The following is a 19,935-nucleotide window of genomic DNA, read 5'->3' as shown; positions in this document are numbered from 1 at the left end:
TCAACTCATGAAGGAAAATCTAACTCAGTAAGCTAAAAGTCAGTGTTTAAACATTCCTTATGGAAAAGGACATTCAGTATTGGGAGCATGGCACAATACAATGTGCCGAAGGTGGAATTTGGCATTGTTCATAGTATAACCAATAATACTGCTTTTAAACAAATATTCTGAGCATATCTCATTCTGGCATGCACTTCTCAGCCTGTTACTCAAAGTGTCATAACACACCTAGGCCTGGATTCTGCCAGCTCTTTCTGGAATATATTGCATGCCTTTAAATCATCAGGGAAATCCAATACTCCCCAACTCCAACTTCATTTACTTTTAAAACAACTTGTTGGTTCCATGCCTCTTGAGAATGTGATCCCAGTACTCACCACAGAGTCACATCTTCCCTGTGTAATGTTCTGCATTTTGTTCAGGTCAGATTGTATTCTGTCTCTAAATGTGTACATCAGAACTGAAGACAGACTTGTTTAGATATTTAATTATGTCCAAGATCAGTAGAAGCTATGACTGTAGAATGAGTTCCTGGGAAATGTGGACTATGATTTGAGACCACCCGGACAGGGTGTATTTTAACCCTTCATGTCTCTTCCCTGATTCTTCTGTTTTCCTGGAGGTCCCTGAGTTTCCAGTGCCCCTTACTGCACCTGAACACCTTACGGGGAGGTTTGTGTCTTGACTTGTAGTTACATTTCCGACCTGTGTCTCTGAGACAGTAGTACATGGCAGAGTTCTCAGACTGCTCATTTGCACGTACAATGAGTTCTTAGAATTTTCTATGGAGATGGTAAATTGGTCCTTCACAGACTCTGCATAGTCTTTTGCACTTCCATCATATTTTATATTTCCTACCCACTCTAGTCCCTTCCCTGGAGCTTGGCAACACAGGACACTGAGTACTCACTGAAGATGAATCCAGAGACTGCACAGGAGAGTTTAATTAACCCTTTAGGCTGTACCAAGCTGCCCTAAGATTCTATCAGCTGCACCTCACATTGGACTCATGAAAACACAGAGAACCATAGTCAGAAATCTGTCACATATATCCATTGTCCCTCTTACTCATGTACTATTACACAAACAGAATCTCTTCCCTGCAAATTACCTTTTAAAATAGCAACAATAAAAAACCCATCTAAGTCTCAATTCCATGGTGAGCAGTCTGTGTTCAGTGCTGGTCACTGAATGGGAAGACCTGGCTGGAATCCAGGGCTCAGCTCCACTGTCACAGGTGAGGCTCAGCACTGGGCTGGTTTTCATGAGCAGAGTAAGGCATTATTTGCATCTCTTCCTGCTATATAGTAAACTCTGAGGTTGGAACTAATGTAAAAGACAACGCTCAATGTGGTGATATTGTGTTTGTGCTGAAATGTGGAGATATTTTATTTGTGCTTTGATAAATAAAGCTTGCCTGGAGAACAAAGGAAAAAGCCAGCCACAACACAGAAGTCATGCAATGTTAGCACATGCCTTTAATCCTATCACTTGGCAAGCAGGGTCTCTGTGTGTTCAAGGCCACACTGGAAACAGAGCCAGGTGTGGTGGCATGTGCCTTAAATTCCAAAACTATTTAACCATGGATGTCTGAAGGTCTGTACAGACAGACAGGAAGTGACAGAGCTAGGCAGGAAGAGGAAGTGATGTAGATGGACAGAGAGCAAATCAGATGGCAGAACAGCGAGATATATGTACGTGGGTAGACAGGAAGTAGCTCTCATTTGGAAGCTGCAGAGTTGGTGAGGTAAGGTTGGCTGGTGGCTTTCCCTATTTCCACGATCACTCTAAGGCTTTCACCCTTATATTTGGCTCCATGTTTTTTATTTAATAAGACCATTTGTCTACAGCTCAGAGCAGATAGAAGAGCGTTTGTGGTCATTGACAATAATCACAGAATTTATGAAGTTGTGATGTTGTTCTGTATAAATTTTCTAGTTAAAGTTTCATCACACTTTATCCATTTCATGTTTTGTTTTTATTTTGTACACAAGCCATACATTATATCTAGTATTGTGGTCTCCATTTTAAAAGCATACAATTTAAAAGGCATCACATACTGTCACATTTCTGGATGAAACTCAGGTCTGGTGTGTCATCCTAGTTCCTGGGTTTGTGCTTCTTGTTGCTGGACACCTGAAACAGCTCTTGGTAAGAGTCAGACATGTCTGGTGAAGTTTCAATGTCTCCCTCACTGTGATGGGGACACTTTTGATTTTGTTTCATTCTAGTAATTCAGAAAAGTATCAATACATGTTTTATTTTCAGAAAATGTACTTGAAAGAAGACAGATACACATTTATAATCTCACATGCTAAGCATCCATCACATGGAACCTTGTTTAATCATCAGCACAGTCACAGAAGTGAACACACATTTCACCCTGAACACATCCACAGGTGGAGGTCACGTTACCTTGTGACTTCAGTTTTCACTGCTCTGGTGATTGGTGACATTAACGCTCTGCTTTGACTTTGTTGACTCACAGTCTGGTTTCCATATAAAAATCCTGTATTCTTTCACTGGATTTGAATCAATATTCTTATCTAGTTGTCTCAGTCATCTGTATAATATAGAACTTATTCCCTGTACTCGGAAGGCTGGACTCTCACATATCTCCAGGCTCTGGCTCTGCTCTCCCACATATCCTTAATAGACTTTCTTCTTCACCATACCTGGGACCAGTCATGTTCCTTTAAAATTTTAATTTTTTATACACTAACAACCTTCCCCAAGTCCCCATAGATTCACAGCCTATGTCTCAGCAGAGCTTAAAGTAAGTGAGTCATGTCTGTTTAAGAACAAAAACTGGAAGTTAGTTTAACAAAATGTAGTGGGAGATATGATGATGAAAGTTATAGATTAAGTAACTGAATCAGCTAGAAATACAAACAGGGCATATCTGTGCATAGTTCTTATGGAAGCAGAAAGACTTGAAATCTATTAGGGATGTAGGTTACTGAGTATGACCTCATATCCCTCATGATTCACCTAATCCCAAAGATGTCCTAATCAGAATACTGATAAGGCTTTGCTTTGAAACTCATTAGGGAAAATCATTAGGGATACTGGAGACCTTTCTTAGCATGTGATTCTTTGACCTCACCAGAATCATTTCTGCTATCAGAGGTGATGTTTTACATGTAATTTATGTTAGACTGTATGATATATATATATATATATATATATATATATATATATATATATATGGATATTGATATTGAGTAGGGTAAAATAGTCAGAATAAGAAATTCTCAAAAAAAATTAAAGAATTTTAAAAACAAAACCTGGTACATTCAGGAGGTAAGGCAGGAACAAGCCCCATACCCTGCATCAAGGCCGAGCAAGGCGTCTCACCATAGGCAATGGGCTCCAAAAAGCCAGCTCATACACCAGGGATAGATCCTGATCCCACTGCCAGGGGCCAGGGGCCCTTCAGACAGATCAAGCTACACAACTGTCTCCTATATGCAGAGGACCTAGTCTGGTCTCATGCAGGCTCCACAACTGTCAGGCTAAAGTTCATGAGTTCCCACTACTTGGTTAAATTGTCTCTGTAGATTTCTCCATAATGATCTTGACCTCCTTTGCTGGTATAATCCCTCCTCCTTCTTCTCAACTGGATTCCCAGATCATAGCCTAGTGCTTGATTGTGGATCATGGCATCTGCTTCCATCAGTTACTGGATGAGGGCTCTATGATGACAGTTAGGGTATTCACCAATCTTATTACTGGGGTAGGTAGTTTAGGCACCCTCTCCACAGTAGTCTAATCTGGGGTCATCCTGTGGATTTCTGGGATTTTTTCCCTAGTATAACCCCATAGTGTCTCCCTCTGTCAAGATATCTCTTTCATTGCTCTCCCACTTCATCCTCCCCCAGCTATACCATCCTGTTCCCTCATCTTCCTCGATCCTGTACCCTCTATTGTCCCCTACACCCACAGTTTACTAAGGAGAGCTCATCTATTTCCAATTCCAGGGCAATACATACATCCCTCTTAGGGTTCTCCATGTTTCCTAGTTTCTCTGGAGCTATGGGTTGTAGTCTGATTATTCTGTGCTTTATATCTCGTATCCACTTATGAGTGAGTACATACTGTTTCTGTTTGTAATTCATTTTCAATTTCTTTTTTAATTATTGTATATACTTATTTATTAATAAAGGGTCTTATATACCACCCCTCCAAATATTTTAAAAGTAACAAGGAAATCTCCTCTCACATGCAACTCCTTGGTGAGTGGCTTTTATTCAGGGCTATTACTGAATGGAAAGATCTTGGAATCTACAGCTGGGCTCCTCAGCAAAAGCTGCAGAGATAGGGATGGGCTGGATTTCATGAGCATAGGGAGGCCTTCTAAGCATTTTTTTGCTGCTGTATAAGGAGTTTTGTTGAGAAAGTATTAGATATATGAATGCCTAGAGCAAATGAATGAGAAAAAACTGAATAATAGGGAAAGAATTGAAGAACTACATGTTATTCATCATGTATTATTGATATATTTTAAGAGTTTTTTGTTTTCTTTGCCACAGATGCCAATTTTATATAATTTTGATAATTTCAGAAGGATTTAGCAAATTTTTGTGTCTGTTGAATATAGATATTAAGTTGAAGAAATAGTTTTCAAGGATGTAGCTTAGTGTTGATTCATGCAAAACTACTGGTGTGTGATTCCCAGTATTGAAGAACAATGATATGCAAATTCTATTCATTATTACTTTTCTGAAAACACTGTTGCTGGAGAATTTCTCTCCAGCTCCCGCCACCAAGTCCCGCCAGTCCCAGAGTCCACTTATAAAATAAACACACAGACTCTTACATTATTTAAACTGCTTGGCCATTAGCTCAGGCCTATCATTGTCTAGCTCTCACTCTTATATTGAGCCAATTTCTATTAATCTTTACTTTGCCACATGGCTTGTGGCTTACCGGTACTTTACATCTTCCTTGACCTGGTGGCAGCTCCAGGCAGTCTCTCTTTCCTTCCTGCTTCCTCAATTCTCCTTTCTCCTTGTCCCACCTATACTTCCTGCCTGGTCACTGGCCAATCAGTGCTTTATTTATATAGAGCAGTATCCACAGCACTTCTCCTTTTTTTCTTTTCAAAAAGGAAGTTTTTAACTTCAACATAGTAAAATTACATATAACGAAATAATTATAGAGTAAGAATTATAGTTATAATATAAAAGATATCTATCTTATATTTGTGAGTTTAAAGTTTTATATCTAACTTATATTTTATCATAACTAAGGAAAATTGTAAGTATCTAGTCTTTAACCACATCAAAGACCTCAGAAGGATATAATACTACCTGAGAAATGGGAGAAAGATGCAAGCAACTTTCAGGAGTCTTGCAGGGTAGACAGAGACAGCTGACGGCCTTGACAGTCATTCAAAGTTCTCTAATAAAGTTGGGGCATCAGTCTTCAATCCACAGGACTAGAGTCTCTCATTCACTTTTCTCTGTGTCCTGTAGAATGTCTTGCACTTTCCTCAGCAAATCAGGAACCTGAAGGACCATTTTTTTTTAAGCAAAGTTCAGTGGTTACCTTTCTATGGGTCCTGTATGTCAAGTTGATCAAGCAGTCCAGGCAAGAACAGTTTCTTGTCCAAATGGTTATTTTTGTCAAAGTGAAGATAAACTCCATATGGAGTGTCTTTGATGCCCATACTCTTCTCTGAAGTAAATTGGTGCTGTCAGGAGCAGACATGTCTCACTGTCCAGAAAATCGAAATTTTTAAAACATTTTAAATGCCATATTCTGTAGGTCTTTGAAGTGTTTGAAGACTACCTATCTATTTGAAATATATCTATGTATACCTAGAAGACTTAACTAACATGGCTACAATTATGATTACCATAGATGACTAATTAGTAATCTATTTTTTAATTATCCATTACAATTTTAAATGAGTTACATAAACATATTGACTCACACAAGAATAGAAATATATATACAGTATAACAAAATTAAGTTTAAATTTGTATCAATAAACTAAAATCTATAGCAATGTAAAACATTTTAAACAAGTTGTTACTCTTTAAAAGTAGGTTCATTTATCTACCCTTTCATCCTATCATATCTAAACTATCTCCTTTTTTTCTTTAGAAAGAGATTGTATTTATAATCAACCTATTTTAAATAAAAATATTGTTTTTTCTCTGTCCCACACAGGAGGGCTCTTCTGATTTGGGACACAAGAATCTCTGTAGATGTAACCAACCCTCTTATTTAAATAAGAAACACAGAACCAATGTAAAAGAGAAAGCCGAGATGTCAGAGCTCAGAGCTAAAATCTTACCTTTTGCAGTGCTCCTAGCTTCCCCGAAAGAGAGCTACTTCCTGTGTGTCTGTCTTTCTATTCTGCCTTCTCATTGGTTGTAAACCCAAACACATGACTGCCTCGTCACTGCCTGTAAGTACCACCCTCCAGGTCTTAAAGGTGTATGTCTCCAATGCTGGCTGTATCCCTGAACACACAGGAATCTACCTAGCTCTTCTAACCACCATGCTCTTGCTATGGCTCTAATAGCTCTGACTCCTGGGCAACTTTATTTATTATCATACAATCAAAATCACATGGTATTCTAATTGTACTGAAATGTGATTTTGATTGTATGTTAATAAATAAAGTTGCCCAGGAGTCAGAGCTATTAGAGCCATAGACAGAGTGTGGCGGTGATGGCTCACGCCTTTAACCCCATAGATCTCTGTGTGTTCAGGGATATAGCCAGCATTGGAGACATATGCCTTTAAGACCTTGGTGGCTGTACAAACAGACAGTGATGAGGCAGTCACGTGTTTGTGTTTACAACCAATGAGAAGGCAGAATGACTATGAAACGACTTACACACAGGGAAATAGCTTTTTTTTTTTCAGGAAGCTAAGACCACCGCAGTAGGAAGGGTGAGATTTTAGCTCTGAGCTCTGATCTCTTGGCTTTCTCTTTTACATTGGGTTCTGTGTTTCTTATTTAATAAGACGGTTGGTTACATCAACATACCACCATAAATCTCTTAACCATTTTTTTAAGCAATATGTCTGGGTTTAGAGGAGGAGTGAGCCAATTCCATCTCTAAAGCCAGCTTAGTATATTTGGGAATTTGGGCGTAGCTTTTCTTACTACTTCCTGCTGGAGGGGGGCCCTGTATCTTATGGGGACACAAAGAAAACTTTAGGACTATGGAGTAGTCCATGAGGGTGTATCATCTGAGCTAGTTGCCTGAAACCGTTCTGGATGTTGGATCATCTGGGCCATGGTGTTACTGGAGACCTTTCAGGAGGTCTTGGCTGGTCAAACCTGATGTATCTTAATCTGGAACAAATCCACAGCCTCTGGCTTTCTGTGGAAACAAAAGCAGAACCTCTTTTCCAAAGTAACATACCCTTATATCCAAATTTTGAAGTCAAGGTACTTTTAAAATTTACATTTTGGCATAACTGAACAGCTTTTACAATCATGTTTTTCTTCAGTTACAAATATCAAAGACAACATAATCCAGATTCTCTGTGTGATAGCCATCTTTACGTGGCTTATTAGCTTTACTGTTTTTTAAGACTTTATTGTTAAAAACTATTTGTTTATATAATGGTATATATTTCTTTTTTTCTCTTTTAAGCCTACGTACATTTTTGCATGCATTATAAATGATTCCATCTGAATCAGTCTTATTGTGAACCTATTGCTTTAAACTGCAGCCTTTTAAGTCTGAAATGGCACTGTGCCTGCTGGCTCTGCCCACTTTAGCTTCCCAACATGGTGGTGGTATGTTTTCTGCCAGCTCTGGGAGTCATTAAGTCTCAGAAATAGTGGATCTAAGCTTTTATCAAAGGAGTGTGTATCCCAGAAACCTCTCTCTCTCTCTCTTTCTCTCTCTCTCCATCTCTCTCTTTTAATACTAGTAAAGACTAAATCTACTACACAGCATAATGTGCCGCTTGTAGATGCCTCGTTCTTGCCATACTGTGGGTCAAACACGCACGCCAGGAACCCGCCAGTAGTTCAAACCCGCATTTTGCAGCATGTAGCTGCCTATATGAGACATGAAGCAGGAACCTGGTTTTGGCTCTGTTTAGAATTGGTTATTACATATTCTCAGGTTTAAGGTGGAAACTCGAGCCATTGGGCACCATTTGTTGCTGGAGAATTTCTCTCCAGCCCCACCTCCAAGGCCCGCCAGTCCCAGAGGAGCCCACTTATAAAATAAACACACAGACTCTTACATTATTTAAACTGCTTGGCCATTAGCTCAGGCCTATCATTGTCTAGCTCTCACTCTTATATTCAGCCCATTTCTATTAATCTTTACTTTGCCACGTGGCTCGTGGCTTACAGGTACTTTACGTCTTCCTTGTCCTCGTGGCGGCTCCAGGCAGTCTCTCTTTCCTTCCTCCTTCCTCAATTCTCCTCCCTCCTTGTCCCACTTTTACTTCCTGCCTGGTCACTGGCCAATCAGTGCTTCATTTATATAGAGCTATATCCACAGCAAAACACCTTTTAAAAACTTGAACCTTTCTGTTTTTTTTTTAATTATTAAGTATTACTTATTACTCTGATGAGGACTGTGTTTCATGAGACAGTCCTGTACCTCTGGTAACACTTATGAACATTTTTAAAGTAATATAGCAATCAAGTCTGTGAGTAACAAAAGGTGTAGAATAATCTAGAGCCTCCACTCTGGGGCTGTGCTCTAATCTTCTTCCATCTCTTCAGTCTTGTCTCATCCCCAGGACAGGACACTCTATACTGATTGGGGGTGAGAGTCAGCATAAAGAGCCTTGGAATTGCCTCTCCATGAGACAAGATTGCCAGGTCCTTGTTTTCCGGTAGAGAGATTCATTCTACTATAAGATGAATTTTCTTCGAGGTGATTGGAGGGATTTTGATCTGAGTCTCATCTGCTATTGTAGCATCCCTAGTAGAGTGACATGTATTCTAGGAACTAACTCAACTTCTCCATGACAGATCTTGTATCTTTCTAGGTGATGGTCCCCTGGGCCTTGGAAATGGTTTAATGAGAGGAAAAATCTGACTAGAGTCAGGAAACACCTTTGCAGGCCTCTCTGTCTCTTTCTCTCTCTATGTCTCTGTCTGTCTGTCTGTCTCTCCTTTGTGTGTGTGTGTGTGTGTGTGTGTGTGTGTGTGTGTGTGTGTGTGTGTGTAATATGTTACCAGAGCTTGCTGGGTTTTGTTTCATTATGGAAGACGCATGTCAATGGAGGTGGTCACTGATAAAGATATAGTCAAGGTATGGAGTACTATAAGTAGCATCCTGAATCAGCATTACTTTGTTCTCTGATGTCCTTTTTAAATAGTGACAAACACCTTATAGGTCTGTGAAGAGATGGCTGCTGACAAATGGACAATCAGAATGATTATTTCTGATCAAGTCTCCAGGCTAATCTCTCTGATATTTCAGTCATAAGGCAGGTTCCTAATCCTCTAGATTTTCTGACACATGCAGGATGTGAGTTACAACACTGTGTCTTGCACAGTAATTGACTGCAGAGTCCTCAGATGTCAGGCTGCTTAGATACATGTAGGCTGTGCTGGAGGACTTTTCTACAGTCAGCCTGGCCTTGCTCTGGAACTTCTGTGCATAGCCAGTATTACTACCTCAAGTACTAATCCATCCAGTCCACTCCAGCCCCTGTCCAGCCTCTGTTTCACCCAGTTCATGGAATAGTCAGTGAAGGTGTAGCCCGTAGCCTTGTAGGACATCTTCCCTGAGGCCCCAGGCCTCCTCAGCTGAGCCCCAGACTGGTAAAGGTAGACCTGGGAGTAGACACCTGTGGGATGTCATAGTGACTGAATGTATGGCCCATCCTTATGTCTGGAACTCTGGAGCTCTTTACCTGTTACTACTGACATCCACAAAAGGATGATCCAGCTCCATTTCATGATGAGGACCTTGTGTGCTCAGTGACTGTGCAGAGGACACTGATAATATGATGTTGTAGGGTGTGGACATCTCTTTATTTACCACCATAGACTCACATGATTTGCATATTTATGAGGCAGGGTACTTCTTAGATAAGGACTAGTCCAACTGAAGAAGAAGGAGGTAGAGGAATTTAAGGTCAGGTAGCATGATGCTGAGGTCAAAATCCTAATCCTGCCTGAGGAAGTAGCCATTCCTGAGATGTATGCAGGTTCTGTGGATATAATCAAGGCCTACTCTCACAATAGAATCCCAACCTGAGACATTTAGTCTTTTTCCTGACAAGACTGATTTACAGGTAATGGTAGTGATTAGGATAATCAATTGTGCATGATATTTTCAAAAGCTCATATATTAGCAGAATTTGTAATCTTTTTAAATGTATATGTAATTAAAATTTGTTTTTCCAGAAGATTGCAGGTGTGTGTTCCTCTAGCTTTTTTTCTTTTCTAACTCCTTTTCTTTTTTGTCTATATGTTTGTTTTCTTTATAGAGATAGAAAGGTCATCCAGTTGAGTGGTAGGAACATGGGAAGATCTGGGAGGAGTTGGGTATGGAAACTGATCAGAATACATTGTATGAAAAAAACGTTTTTCAAAACTCAGAAATAAAAAATAATCGTAATAAAATCAATAAGAAAATAAAAATATGTGCAATATTTTGACAAGGAATTTCTACTGTGTTTGAATATTGAAGTCTGAATTAAAAAATAGAAAATTGGAGACTGCAGCAAGTGTTATTCAGCTAATAGACTTTAAGAAAAGTGTCCAGAGAAGCTATTGAGTCCATATCTCATCTCACTTCTGTCCTGCTGATTATTGCCTCCATTGTTTCCCTGCTGGTCCTGAGCTCCCCTGCAGGTTGGGATGCCATGGCTTACACTCAAGTTTCTCTGTCTGTCTTGAGCAGAGACACATCCATGCTACTTTGGTGCTCAGAGACCTCAGCCACAGGGAGGACTGGCTCTTCTTTTACTGGAAATACTGAATGGATATGCAGAGACTGGTTTTAAGTGTCTCTATAGTTATTAAAATTCTTCTTAAAGCCATGATCTTCCATTGTGGCATTTGGATCCATTCAATGTCATCACTCGTACTATAGAATTATTACAAAGAATTATCACATGCCAAATAACTATTCCTAGGAAAAAATAAGTATCTTGTTTACCTTGGCTCACGATATTTGCAGAGAATCATGTAGTTGGTCTAGTCTTGCTGCCTTAAGAGCACATGCCATAGGTTAGAGCCCATGGCTCCTGGGCACTGTGTGCATTTAAGTTCTTGATGATCCAAACTGCTTCTGCTGGTGGTGAAGCTTCCAGGCCCACCTCTGTTTCTCTATGTTCCCTAGAAGTCTTCAAAGCATATAGAAGCTTGATAAGAAAATTGGTCATAAATATTAATATTTTATATCCATATAACTTGCAAACATCATAGTATCCTATTAAGTACCAATTATAGTGATCCTAGAAACTGCTGTTATATTGTTTTTCGTAAGAGTCTTGAAAGTTTGACTGGTCACAATAAACTTGTCACAGCATTAGTCTGCTGTGCTCCCTCTCTTTCCTGGCCTGGCTTAATAAGTAACTGCTAGTGCTTACAAGGTTAAAGTCAACTGGACGCACATCATTGTTGAAGAATTTTTTGCCCAAATCCTAGGAAAAAAGTTCATTTCATATTCATTGGAGGTATCCCTACTGATACTGCTGCTGGAAGTCCCCATTACAAACTGTGTTTCCAATAGTCCATAGTATCCTACCAGCATATTCTAACCATTTCTTGTGTGCTGTTAGACCAGTGAATGCGATGATTTGTTACATAGAATCCAGATAGTACAGATGAGTGTCAGAATCTGCAAGGTTTTCATGAGGCCAGGCCTGATTCCTGCAGACATCCCAGGCAGTGCATCATCAATGGTAACAAAAAACTAGGCTACATGAATTAGTCTTGCTGTGCCCCTCCATCCTGGCCTACTTAAATTCAGTTCTAAGTGACCATCATCAGGAAATCCTGGCTCACTAAGTAACTGCTGGTGCTTAAAAGATTAGTATCAACTGGATTCATCATTGTTGAATGATTTTTGCCTAAACCCTAGGGAAAAAGTTCATTCATGTTCATTAAATATTGCTCATATATTTATTTCTTTTCTTAAGTATACCTGAGGATATTGAGAAGTAATCTAAACACTCCTTGTGTCCAGAATGTGAGCAACTTGCAAATCCACTGTGGTCATCATAGGTCACTGGCATCCATGCAGGCTGACCTTCACACTGCCATTAGATAACAGACAATGGATCCCTTGGTTTTTATCTTCATGTTATGCTGTTCAATGAGTTGTGTTGATCTTGATCTCAGTATAAACCCATATTCTGTAGTTTGTTTGTTTCCAAACTATCTTAATACAAACTGTCACTATAATAGAACCTAGACAAAGCTCAGGTCTGCACTAGTAGACTCTCTTTCCTTTTACAGATAACTGAAATCTGTAACCCAACTGAACTAACAAAAAAACCCATCACTTCTCCCTGTAATACTTCTATATTTTACAGGTAAAACATTTCCATTTCCTAGCTTCAGAAGCAACAAAGAGTTACATTGCATTAAGCATGGAGCCTACGTTAACAAGGAAACACCAGAAAGAAGCAGAAAACTAAGATCAGGAAAATCTGTTACCAATGGAAGTGAGTTAGGACAGAAACAGAAGATGACATCAGTTGACATGTGCAAAATGGTCCCTTAGACTTTTTTACAAGCCCAGTGTATAAGAACCATCTTCAAAGAAATCATTACATGGGACATTGTGTTGCAAATTAATCGTTACAAGGATTCAAATTTCTAGTATGCATTGATTGAAAAATTCAATTACCTCTACTCTATTTGAGCATTAACGCATTGGAAGGATGTGGTGGTAATCTAATTGTACTGGAATATTATTTTGATTGTATGTTAATAAATAAAGTTTTCTGGGGTCAGAGCTATTAGAGCCATAGCAAGAGTGTGGCGGTGGTGGCACATGCCTTTAATCCCATAAGATCTCTGTGTGTTCAGGGATACAGTCAGCATTGGAGACATATGCCTTTAAGACCTAGGGGGCTGTACATTCAGACAGTGACGAGGCAGTCATGTGTTTGGGTTTACAACCAATGAGAAGGCAGAACGACATACTATAAAAAAATGAACCGACAGGAAGTAGGTCCCTTTTCGCGAAGCTGGGACAGCAGGAGGAAGGGTGAGATTTTAGCTCTGAGCTCTGACCTCTCGGCTTTCTCTTTTACATTGTTTCTGTGTTTCTTATTTAATAAGACGGTTGGATACATCAATAGAAGGAGGAAACAGTAGACATCTTGTTTTCCCATCTATCTGCAATAATAGCATTCACTCAGGAAAGATCTGGATTCTATTCCCTATGAGAGCAAATAAATTAAAATGTTTTCAGATTATTAAAATTTCCCTGTCATTTCCAACTGAACACATCATCACCAAGTCTTAAAATTACAGACCTTTGTGGAAAACATGGAAAGTTTTATTCTTATGTTTATGTTTATTTCATCTGAGGGCAGGTGGCAAATGGATATCTGAGATGCACCAATGGGAAATAATGGTATGCTTGTTAGAAATTAAGCAAAGAGAAATTCTCTTAGACTATGACATATCCAAGGGTCTCTAGAAGATTTTTTTGAACAGGAAGGGGAAACCACATATTCTAAATATAAACAGACATATGCTTGTTTGTGAGGAAGCACATGGTGGCATTTCAGAACTGCATATGATGTGAGGCAGTTAGAAGTTCTGAGTAGGCTACTCAGTTCTTAAGTGCCTCTGTTTTTCCAAGATCTCCTCTGTAGTGAGGTTTGTGGTTGTGTTCACACTGAAGTCTCCTCCAATGTTGCTGGCACAGTCAGAAATGGTAGACAGTGCAGATTTAAGAAAACTTGGATATTGGAGGTATCCTACTGATTCTCCTGCTGGAAGTCCCAATTACAAACTGTGTCTCCAATAGTCCATATATCATACCAGCATATTCTAACCATTTCTTGTGTGCTGTAAGACCCAGTGAATATGACAATTTGTTACATAGAATCCAGATAGTACAGATGAGTGACAAAGTTTGCAAGTTTTCATGAGGCCAGGCCTGACTCCTGCAGACATCTCAGGCAGTGCATCTGAGAATTGATGACAGTGCATCATCAATGGTAAACAAAAACTAGGGCTACATACCCAGTTTCTTCTTCTTAAATGCTATGACATTCACTGTAGGGAATAGCCAGCAAGGAGAAAAGCAGTTCCAGAACACACGTACTTTGATGGAGACTCCTGTAAAGGAGATAAGGGATCAGCTTTCAGTCTAAGACTGGGTGCTGGTTGTGTTCTTCTTGGGGAGGTGTCAGATGATATAAAAGGAAATAGTGTAGGCCCAGGTCAATTTTCCTGCCTAGACAGGGTGATTTACATGGTGTTTACTAGAAGTATTAGAGGCACAGACCTCAGGTAAATTTTCCTGATCCCTACCCTCTTAACACAATCCCAGACAAATCAAACATCATGTGGATCATGTCATCCAGACATTGCTCTGTGAACATGAAGATGGCCTCTCTATCCTTCATCCTCCAGGCTGTGACTTCCTCCAGGACTACTTTACACTGTTTAGTTGGAGGCATGCCATCATTAGAGAATCCTCACAATGGAGGACAGTCTGTCAGTCCTGGCTGCCTGGCTGGATGTCCATCAACTTCTTCATCTCTGGAAAATTCTCATCTTTGAGACCCTTTTTCTTTATGCCTGACCTGTGGCTGTGGATGGCCTTAGGGAAACCAGGTCCTAACAACATACAGACAGCATGTGCAGTACAGGATTTTAGGGACTCCCACCACCATGCACTCTGTGCCAACTTCTTTGTGAATCTATGAGAGTTTCCGGGATATTTTCACACATTATGTCTCATCTTGGGTTTGTCTAGAATTTCCTAGTGCTCATTCATAATTGAAGAAAAAAAAAGCATCATAGAACTGAGTGTCAATTTTGTTAACTGAGTAGGGGCCATGTGGTATTAGGCCACATTTGTCCTGATTTGATTTTATCTCTTGGGTAAGACACTGTGTTTTAGTCTCTGCACTTGGGTTCTGTTTCCATTCCATGAAACTCTGTAGGAGAGATCACCAATCACAGATCAAATACTCATGGTGTAGCCCAGGTGTATCTCCACACATAACTTACAGTTCTTTGCTGTGTTTCAAGTGATTTCTCCAGTGACACTTCTAAAAAATAGGAATTGTCAGTGTAAATACATGTATTTTTGTTTAATATTATATATTTACTCAAAACGCAAGACTATGTAATTTTTGTACCAACAATCCCAAATGTGGAGTGAATAACCCCTTATAGCAAAGTCCTTAAACCAGAACCATGCACAGTTGACGTCATAAAATCCCTGCCCTGCATTACAGGGTTGGTAATACAGCTGTAGTGTTGTGTGGATCCCATTGACTGTATGACACATTCCTAAGGCATAACAGAAATGGCTTTGAGTCAACACTCTGAGACAAGTGCTCTGACACACAGATGTATCTGATGTGGAAGGAATGAGAATCTAAAGAAGAATTCACTTTTCAATGGGTCAACTAATATAATGCCTAGGTCAGCTGAGTTTCAAAATGTTGCTTTCACTAAAAATAAAAATAAAAAATAATAAAAAAAATTCTGAGAAGACACAGCTGATAAAGGCTAGATTCACAACTAAAAAGACAAGAAATATTGCCAGCTACAGCACCTAATAGTAACAGTGAGAAATAAGCAAATGTGACTTTAGAAAAACAGTTTTTCATGATCAGAGAGAAAAAAAAACCAAGCATCTCTGTCCGTAGTGAGTGAGAAGTAAAAACAGAAAACCAGGAGTTGTTCTTTCCAGCTCTGAAGTCTTAGAGTTCCTGTGCTTGGTTAGAGCTGAGCGCCCCCTGCAGGTCCAAACCTCCTCTGCAGGGAGGTTTGTGTCTGGGCTCATGCTGAAGTCTCCTCACTGTGTGTCTTGCACAGTAATATGTGGCTGTGTCCTCAGTGGTCACAGAGTTCAGCTGCAGGAAGAACTGGTTCTTGGATGTTTCTCTGGTGATGGAGATGCGGCTCTTCAGGGATGGGTTGTAGTCGGTGCTACCAACATAATGTATGTACCCCATCCACTCCAGCCTTCTTCCCTGGGGACTGTCTGATCAGTGCCAGGAGTAATCACTGGTGATGGAGTAACCAGTGACAGAGCAGGTGAGGGACAGTGATTGAGTGGGCTTCACCAGGCCAGGCCCTGACTCCTGAAGCTGTACCTGGGACAGGATTCCTTCAGACAAGAAGAGACAATACTGTCAATCACAGGTTGTCTCAACCCCTCATGGACACATGTATGAAATGGTAACACTCACCAGGAAGGGCTGTCACCAGACACAGAAGACCCAACAGTGTCATCTTCTAAGCTACACCTCCTCTTCCTCAGAGGTCAGCCTCCTGTGAGAGAGATATGAGCTCCCACAGTCCAGGAGGAGATTTAACTTAGAGCTAGAAGGTGCATTTGCATATAGGGATTCCACCTTGTCTTTATAAATGGGGAAGGTGGACACTACTCCATTTGTCTTTTATGCTGTGGCCATCACTGTATCTGACTTCCTGTGGTATGAATCTGGAATAACAGAGCATGGGGACTACAGGGATCACAGCAAGCACACCTTGGCATGAACAACCTCCACTTACTAACCCAAACTCCCCACCTCCAATCTTTTCCTCCTGTATTTTGCAGTCTCAGGCCGGTGCCAACCTTCTTTTCACACTTGATTCCTGAGCTCCTGCTTTCTCATTAATCAGAGCACATTTGCTCCTGCTTAACTTCAGGTTTCTCACCCATAAAATGAGGTTCCATATATCCTAGAAAACTGGCACACTGTCATATTTTTGTTGCACTGTGTCCACACCTACCTCTTTCTCCATCCAGTCTGTGGAACTTAGAGGAAAAACATCCTCATTGCCTACCATCCAGATACATCATCTTGTTGTCTCTCTTTAGAAATCAAGCAAGTTTCTAATGAATAATAAATTAAGTAAAACAAAAACTAATAGATTGGAACAGGACAAAACAAACAGAAGGAAAAGAACCCAAGAAAAGGGAGAAAAAACAGGTGTGTATGTGGAGACCTCCTGATGTACAGACACTGGAATCCCATGAAAAACACAAAATTAGAAGATATGCTACATATGTAAAAAATGTAGGAAGAATTATAGATAAATAAATAAATAAGAAAAACGACAGAAGCCATGAGATGTTATGGGAAAAGGAACCTCCAAAAATGTATTGTATTTGTTATCTGTTGACCAAGTTGTTTCCTCAGTGAGACTCCGTAAAGAAAACTAATTTTTCATATACAGTTGGTTAACAATTGGAGATAGCATAGGGTTAGGATGGTGCTTGTGTCCACTTCTTCTTTCAGCTCTAGTCCCCACTGGTCCCCAACGGGTTCTGTGCATGTATCTCAGTCTCTCTGAATTTGTATGTGCAACTATCCCGTTGATGTATAGACTTTATTTCCCTGGTGCATCTATCCCCTCTGGCTCTTATACCCTTTTCTCCTCTTCATCATTTTACATGAGCCTTGAGGGAGAGATTTGATGAAGACGTCTCAGATAGTGATGAGTTTTCCAAGGTCTCTCATTCTCAGAATATGGTCTGGCTGTGGGTCTCTGTATGTGTCCCCAACTGCTGCAGGGGAAGATTCTCTGACCATGACTGAATAAGGCGCTGATCTTTGAGTGTAGCAGAATTTCATTGTGAGTATTTTTTTGCAATGTTCTTTTTATAGAACAATAATATTATTTTTACCATAGGTTCTTGGACTATCTCTTCTGAGAATCTTGGTCAATCAAGTAGAGTATGGATTCTATTTCTTGTATGGGCCATATGTCAACTCATATATTGTTGGTTACTCCCACAAGCTTCTTTCCATCATTGACCCAGCATACCTTGAGGCTGGATTCCATTATAAATCCAAGGAGTTGTAGCTTGTGTTGGTGTTACATTTCTAATTTGGAATCATCTACTGTGTTAGGTTTCCATACTACCCCTCAAATGGCCTAAGTTTTAGCTCTCTTTCCCTCATTTTCTTTGTTTCTCCCCTTTTCCTCACCCTTCCCTTTAATTCTCCTTTCTAGTTGCCCCCCCATGTGTTTACAACTATCTAAACTATTTCGTTTTCCTGCAGGAGATCTAACCTCTCCACCCAATCCCTTAAGACATAAAGCTCTCTCGTGTGAATCTAGGTTTTGAATTATGTCCATGCATAATTTGTTCTTGACAGGAGGTACAAGAATAAGTATAGGAAGTTGATTAAGACTGTATCACTTAAAGGCACTCAACATTGCTGATCACACACTAGAGGTCATCATTTTCATCAGCAATTAGAAATATTAAACCTGTTTTTTTTAGAAATATAATGAGTGATGTAAATAGTTTAATAAGAAGGAGCACTAATCTGAATACTTGTACAGATGGTGTTAATCCCAATGGAGAGAATAGGACCACTACCACAGTTTGAGCCAATTGAAGCAAGCTTGATTTAATTGCGGTTCACCCAAGAATGGCAAGTGACTGCTCCTAAGTCAGGTTAGAGAGAGCAGCCCTGAATACACCTCTTGGCCTCTTTAAAGGAGTAATACCATGAGTAGTTTAACATAAGGGAGACAATGGAGCAATAAAGAAAATCGAAAAGCCCCCCAAAAAAACACTAAGTAGCCACCAATCATTTGATTAGGATCATTCAGAAGGTCATGAAGGAATCAGGTTATTCTCAAGAACCAGTCACAGTCATGGGTTGTGGAAGGTCATTTTCAGGAAACAGAGAGCAACTCAAATATCACAGTAAATTAAAAACTTATTTTTAAAAATACAGCATAATGACTTCTGCCTCTAAAACGGAGTCAGTCAGCTTCCTCCATAGAACTGCAGACAGGCGTCAAACACATCTTTATTGTCCATTCATCGGCTAATAGGCCTCTATGCTGATTTCAGTTTTAGCTATTATGAAGAGGGCAACAATTGACCACAAATGATCTGCTATCTTTGCCATAGAGAGTCGTCAGGTGTCAGATGAGGACTGATGTAGCTAGGTCACATGACATTTCTATTTTAGGTTTTGGAGGACATTCCAGACAAATTTTCATAGGAACTGCAACAGTTCACACTCTGACAACCATGTATCATGGTTCCCCTTTATGTTATTAATCATCAACAATTGGTGTACTTTGTTTCTGTAATAAATGCCATTATTGCTATGATTAAAGAATTTTCAAACTCTTCTTTAATTTGTGTCTCTGATGAATCAATGTTTGAAAACGATGGAAATGTTTTTTTAGCCACTGTGAGCATTTAACCACCAACCCCACAGCTCCCCAGAGTTTTCTTGAGTGTGAGCAGCAGGAAATATTAGATAAAAGGATTTATATTATGAGATAAACAGATAGAAAATAAAGGATAGCCTTGAGAGGGCCTGAATCTTTCCAACGGCCTGACTGTCTCTGCCCAGGGTATTATAGAGACACCAAGGCGTGGAGCAAAAGATCTCTCCCAGCACAGCCAAGTGCATACCATTTCAGACACCTGCACTCAGGCCCGTGGTCCTAATCATCCTCTCTATGCGGACATGCAGGGTAAAGCCATGAGGAACCTGAAAACAGGCTCCACAGGTCCCCTTCTTAATATATAAAAATAACTCATTATTAATGGCTTACAGCAATCTCCATAGCTGTTACACCTCCCAGTATGGAGTAGAGGATGATAAAGATGGCATTTCTCTTTTGAATTAGGTCCAAGGTGACTACAGCAGTCTTTAGCTGCATCAAGCCCTTTCTAAACCAAAAACTTAATGCAATTGCAAACAATCCCTTAGCTTCATCATTACCATTAATAGGTTAACATAATATTGCTATACACAGTCACAATTCTCCCAATCTTAAAACATCAAGCA

The 19,935-nt window shown here is 39.8% G+C and overlaps 1 pseudogene; it reads right to left on the bottom strand.

The window, feature by feature from the left end:
• Positions 1–15,858: 15,858 nt before the first annotated feature.
• LOC114688597 lies at positions 15,859–16,437 on the bottom strand (annotated as a pseudogene).
• Between the last annotated feature and the right edge of the window lie 3,498 nt (positions 16,438–19,935).

The sequence above is a fragment of the Peromyscus leucopus genome, chromosome 14 (assembly GCF_004664715.2).
Source record: "Peromyscus leucopus breed LL Stock chromosome 14, UCI_PerLeu_2.1, whole genome shotgun sequence".
Lineage (NCBI taxonomy): Eukaryota > Metazoa > Chordata > Mammalia > Rodentia > Cricetidae > Peromyscus > Peromyscus leucopus.
The sequence above is the reverse complement of the archived record's forward strand: the minus strand, read 5'-3'. Positions and strand labels throughout refer to the sequence as shown.